This window comes from Hypomesus transpacificus, chromosome 9, assembly GCF_021917145.1.
Source record: "Hypomesus transpacificus isolate Combined female chromosome 9, fHypTra1, whole genome shotgun sequence".
NCBI classification, from domain to species: Eukaryota; Metazoa; Chordata; class Actinopteri; order Osmeriformes; family Osmeridae; genus Hypomesus; species Hypomesus transpacificus.
Window position 1 is genome coordinate 20,002,489 of NC_061068.1, and position 6,253 is coordinate 20,008,741.

Here is a 6,253-nt window from a genome sequence, read left to right on the forward strand (position 1 = left end):
AAAGAAACAACAATTTTGAGAGGTTCAGAGAATTCTGTTTCCTTTTTGAAGTTTACAAACTCAACGTTTTTCTTCCATTCTACAGTTCAGAGTGGGTAGGAGCGTGAGCAGGTTTTGCAGAATTCGGTTTTACTTGATTCAGTTGAACTTTACTGTAATCTTTATGAACAGGTAAAACTACCTCTTGTTAAAAGGGATGACCAGAGCCCAGACATTGAACTGTTGACCAATTTTTTTTGGGCAGGCCCGACACACAGAAAAGGGCCTGTGATATTTAAAAGGGACAACAACTCAGACCACCAGGTATCAGGTTAAAAGTTGCACCCTTGCAGACTCATAACTTAAAGCTGCAATAAGTAACATTTTAACATAAATTAAAATTGAGAATTTTTTTTATCTTAAATGACATGCTTAACTCCAGTTCAAGTGTGATGTGGTTTCACAAAATACGCCAAAGAGGAAGGCAAGCCTCGTCGAAGGCGACTGGCTACAACAGGATTGCTGGAACATAACTGGCTGGAAAGTAACGGGCTTCTCCAAAATGTGAATTTGACATTCTACTGGCACTGAGCTATCTGTGTTGCTAAACAAATCTCAAAGGGCCTCATTAGCTTGCACAGCATGTTTATAAGGGACAAAACATTTAGAGCCTCATGTACTAACGCTTTTGCGGCCACTTCAGGTGTATTTGTTTCGCAATTTGCGGTAAAAACATGGCGAGGTATGTACAAACATGCCGCACTGAGGTAAAAGCGCAGACTGTGCAGGAACTCAAAATGGCAAATTGCGCTGTGTCATGCATATGCATTCACGGGAGGGTCAAGGGGAAAGCGTGATTTTCCATAAAGAGATGGGAAGGGATGCGTAAAGTGCGCCTAATTATGTATTCCGCGGTATGAACAAAAAACGCCTGTAAAAGTGCGCCTCTATTTTGAGGTGAAAATTCTGCGCCTCTTAAAAGCAGGTGTAGACTTGGATGCACGCGGGTTCCTTCGTATATGCCTCCTGGTGAAATGACAGCAGTAATCCGAGCAAGACGAAGAAGTAGGCCGAGGAAACGATCTGAAAGGATTTTTGCCACAAGGATCACACTTTTCAGTTGAGTGAACACAAAATCATTATGCGTTACAGATTAAGCAGACATGCAATATTACAGTTACTGGAATTTGTCATTTAGGTCCAGATTGCATTTTTTTGTGTCGGTGTGGAATTCTAGCTTTGTATAACATTTAAATCTGCTGTTAACTCATGAACAAGCACATCAATTTCGTTATCACAAAATCTTTGTTTTCGTTGTTTTGACTTTGGTGGCTTATTCATGATAGAAAGAGAGAAGGAGGCCCATTCAATTGCTCGCAATTTACGGTAAAGTGGACGTAGAAAGGTGCTGATTACCCGATGAACTGCAGGTTTCGTAAATATGATGTAAACTTAAAGGGGCAATTGACTGCAAAACCGATTTTACCTTGTCATTGTTGAAAAACGACAGTTCGGAGGGTAAACTGAACATACCGTGAATATCAAAGTCCATTGACACCTCTTTCCTATTCAAATCTCAAAAAGAAAAAAATTGGCTGGAAAACGCTAGCTTTTCAACAAAGCCACCGGTCCTACGTAGGACCGGTGATCGCCCTCTTATTGGCTCTGGTCTGTATCTTTGTCACGCCCCAGAATTTACATCCAGACCAGCCAGAGGTAGCGTCTATCTCCGATACTAGTTTAGCTGCGCGCTGCTCTGTGTAGGCTACTTATAAGGAATTACAAAGAAGAACGTTTTGAATTATAACAAGGATATTGATTATGGACCACGGTCGTAAATGCTGTGTTCCAGGCTGTACAGGGAAGGCTAACACTCACAGTCTTCCCAAGGAGCCAAACATTCAACAGGCATGGCTGCTGTTGTCTATGAGAAGATCCCGGCGAAGTTCGACACTTAATGATTGAGTCAATCATTCATTTGCTCTGAACATTTCACCCAAGACAGTTTTGACAACCTTGGACAATTTCAAGCAGGATATGCTAGGAAGCTGAACCTGGAAAGAGGTGCTGTTCCAACCGTATGCTCATTGCAACCGCAAGCTATAAGGACAGTATGATGTTGTGCTAACAGTTATTAGCAATGCTAACGTTTCCTGTATATAGCATACCAGGTAGAATGCTAAATACGTTTCTACACACATCAAATGACTCTAGCTAGACTAGCTGTAGTCGGCATTAGAAGGGAAGCTTCCGAAAAATAGCCAGAAAACGAACTGCAGTCTGGCTTATTGCTAACGCCTGTCTAGATAATCTATTTGAAAGAACTGGAGAAAGGCAGGTTTTAGATACAGGATACGTTAGCATTGCTAGTAACTGTTACTAGTAACACCTAGACTGTAGGCATGTAAACAAGTTTAGCTTGCTAGTTAATGCAAGAGCATAGAATGTGTGATAATTTAGCCTAGTTTATTGGCAATGGGGCTAACGTTGATTCATGTTCCTGACTGTGTTTCATTCAAATAAATAACCTGTGTAATGAAAATCTACAATTCACGATGCATGTTTGTCCAGATCTTTGTCATGTTATTTTACAGCAAGATATCTAGAGCTAGCCTAGCTAGCTAACTGAAGCCGAGTAGAATCACGAAATGGTTTGGTTGCTAAGCTGTAGCCTAACGTTCTACCCACCTAAGTCAATCCAGTTTGCTTCAACAACAGAAGTGGAAACAAGTAATGTTATCATTTCAAATGATATATAGTCAATCTGTTGAAAACAGTGTTGTGTAGACACAATAGATTTATTTGCGCATTTTTATTTCAAGTCTCCAACTTTGGTGTTTCAGCGAGTGCTGCTGTTGGCCTTGTTGCGTTTTTGCTCCCAGCTTCACTCATTGATAACCAACTAATCAGCGCGCAGCTTATCTAAATATTAATGAGCATACCATAAAAGGAGAAACTACTACTACTGAAAGATCTTACCTATTGTACCTATAAAATGTTAACTCCTTTGTTTTTACTCTGCAAGAACCTATGTCAAATTAATAATAAGAACAGACAATTGGTAGATAAATATGAATTGTTCTGTTCAAACAAGAGATGGTTTGCTTTTCTAAGGACAGTCTCCCTTGAGTGGGGCGTCACCAGTGTCCCAGAGTTTAAGGCATTGTGATTTTAATTTGAGAGATTTGGCCAGTATCAACACAATCAGAGGTCTTCCAATTTGCAAGCGTATCGGCGCCAGTTGGCGAGACGCCGTGCCAAGCCCCAATCAGGCAGACTCCTTAACCCCCCCAGAGGAGGGGGGGTGGAAGGAGAGATTGGAGGAAATTATTTGGCGTGACACAAGGGCCCACCAGAAAGAAAAGTCTGGGTAACATCACAGCACATTAGAGACAACTGTTTCAACACCAGACGTAATGATGTACGAAGGCATCATGGGAGGGTTCGGGTTGGTTTGGGTAAATTAATTAAACAGGTTGATTAAAAGGTGTGTTGTTTAATGTGTGGTCTAGTTTGCTCCTGACCTAAGCTTTGTGTGAGCAAAGGGTCATGGTACCATTACCAATCTTTGTGAAACTGTGATAAAGTATTGCTCTTTGACTCCCTCGTGCACAACATAGAGTCAAAATGGCACTCTTCTTGGCCGGGTGAGGGGTTGGCTAAGGAGGCGAGGGTGGGTTCTGTCTTGACAGATTTCTCTCTCCCTTTTAGCTCGCCCTGATTATTTCTGTCTGTCGTGGGCGATTCGGTTTTGTTTATTTGTCGCACGCTTGGGTGCACGCTGCAAATGGGACAAAATAGCAGCAAATGTTACATGTGTTGTGTCTCCCTGGGATGGTGAGATGAAGTGCTCTGGAATGGGGGGGGTGGGGTGGCTTATATTTCATAGTCTTCATAATTTCTGGAGGCACTGGGTCGAGAATGGGACATGTGCTAACATGGGAATCCGCTTGTATGAATCATAAGAAATCGGTGGGTTTGGGGGGGGGGGGGGGGATCAATGGTGACTCATGTTTTAGTTTTGCGTTGAGATGTTGTGAATCTGAGGAGACATTCAAGGGGTTTTGTCAAGAGGTGTCATTTGGAGGTGTGGATGAATGACAGGAAATGTGCCCACTTGTAACAATAGTTTTATTTCGCCAACTACAAAAACAAAACAAAAACAAAGCCTTTTACAAAGGACAAAAGCATGACCCTAACCCTCTCTCTCACACCCTCCTCGGCAATGGACCGTCTCGGGTCACAGCATTGTACAGGCAGCTACAATGACAGTCTTCTGATCTCCAAGGCGAGCTCTCCTCAGTTAGTGTATCATAAACCACAGCCTGTCCTCTAATCACAAATTACAGCCAAGCCCCCTGTCCCAGCACTCCTGAAGGGGTGCGTGAGGAGTGGTCTGAGGATAAGAAAACTATCCCCCTGCCAAGAAGGTGCAAGCTGCTATAAGGCGCTTATAAATCACCCCCCTTGCTGATAGGTCAAGGTTTTGATTTGGTCATGACCCAAGTTCATAAATCTGGATGATGTAGGGACCTTGGTTGAAAGGCTTGTGGATCAACTCTTGAGATGGGCGACCCCTCCCTCCCTCCTCCACTCTACGTCCGACCCCCCCCTGCGGTTCCCGCTGCAGTCTCAACTCCCATGAGCCTCAGCACAGGGCCACAGACAGAGAGAGAGAGAGAAAGAAGGCGAGGGGGTGAAACGGGCAATCGATAAATCAATATGTTTTGCGCCACTAAGCTAGGGTGAGCTCACACACGCACGCAGACACACACGTACACACACACGGACCCCTTCCAACCCCCATCGCCCACACACATACTCGGTAAAGGCACGGGACAAGAGCGGCCCTTGCCAAAAGACATTTAGTTGTTTTAGAGGGGCTTCGTTTTTTCATTCTATTACCCGTTTTGGATCATTAAGCCATTGATTTTTGTTTCATCGGGTAAGTGGTGCACCGGACCCCCAGGGGAGCACAGTGGAAAAACCCAACAGAGAGGGCCCAGCAGGAATTTCTCATAGTTTGACAGGCCGGTCCCACGGGCCACCAAGAGCCCCGGGAACCAGAAAAAGGAGAGGGAGAGAGACAGAGAGAATATGTAGACTAGAATCTGTCTCCAGTCGTGATTGTAGTGCCAAGCGGGGTGTAAAGTGGCTTTTGAAGAGCTCGCTTCCCGGGTCTCACGACGGCTGTGGTGAATATGGAGAACGGAGGTCAATTATACAGACAGCGCGGCCAAGATAACTTTAGGTGTTTTGTCAGGCATTGTTTTGTGGCAAGGCTTCGTCACTGCAAGACGGATAGGATGAAGATGGATACTCCATTAAATAAGTATCGGTTTTTAATTTACAGCATTAGGTTAATATTAGGTTAAAAGGCAGTTCTGGGGTAGAAGGTAGAGCGCCATATATGTGTGCTGGGTTACATAGAAACCCCAGGGAACAGATTCTGTTGGCCCAAAGCCAGGGTAATATTACAGTCAGCAACCAAGATGGATGTGCTCAACTTAAAGAGGCTGACACACTGCCTAGCGCTGTCATAAGAATGACATAATACCTGTCATGACAGGTCATGAAAATAACGTTATGTAACTGATTTAACTTTAGGCTCAGTGTAGGAAACAGGAAACCATGTCTTTAGAGTTGTGTTCCTGTAGATAGTGGATGTCTAATAGTTTATGTCAAATTGTTGGAAACTGACTATCTCCGACAATGTAGACAGACAAAATGACCTTTTAAAAAAGAAATTACTGTCAACTGTGAAGAAAGTTGAGAAATATCCTTGAAATAGAAATATCCTGAGATCAAGTTTCAAGTTCATCGAGTCTCATGTTTGGGAGTTGGTAGACTTATTTGTATTCGCGTTGGACCATTTTTGTGAAGTCAGAGTTCAAATCTAGTAGAATTTTGTTGCGACATCCATTTTATCCAATAGGGTTTCACATGGTCATACGGCTTTTCGAAAGTATTTCTTTCGTTGACCAGAATTTGTTGCGGGAGAAAAGCACTTGGCATTGTTTTTGTTGACCCAGATTCAATATGGAGAATATGGAAAGTTATTTGGTCAAACTAGCATTCATCCTGCTGGGGTGTTCATATCAAAGTCCATTTGATTGGATTGCTGCAAATGCCTGTCATGGCTGCGAGTTGCCAACTCTGTAATGATGACCTAGCAAAGGAGACAGCCTGTCAACAGACTGACCCATTGTAGCAGAAGACAAGCCTTGCTACATTTCACAGATTGTTGGCCTTTACGTCACATGCTAGCTAGCTA

At 43.3% G+C, this 6,253-nt stretch overlaps 1 protein-coding gene across 1 annotated transcript in view; it reads left to right on the forward strand.

Annotated features, from left to right (window-relative positions):
• zgc:165603 (uncharacterized protein LOC571425 homolog) overlaps nt 1-6,253 on the forward strand; it is a 50,646-nt gene that overhangs the window by 34,853 nt on the left and 9,540 nt on the right. The window lies entirely within an intron of this gene.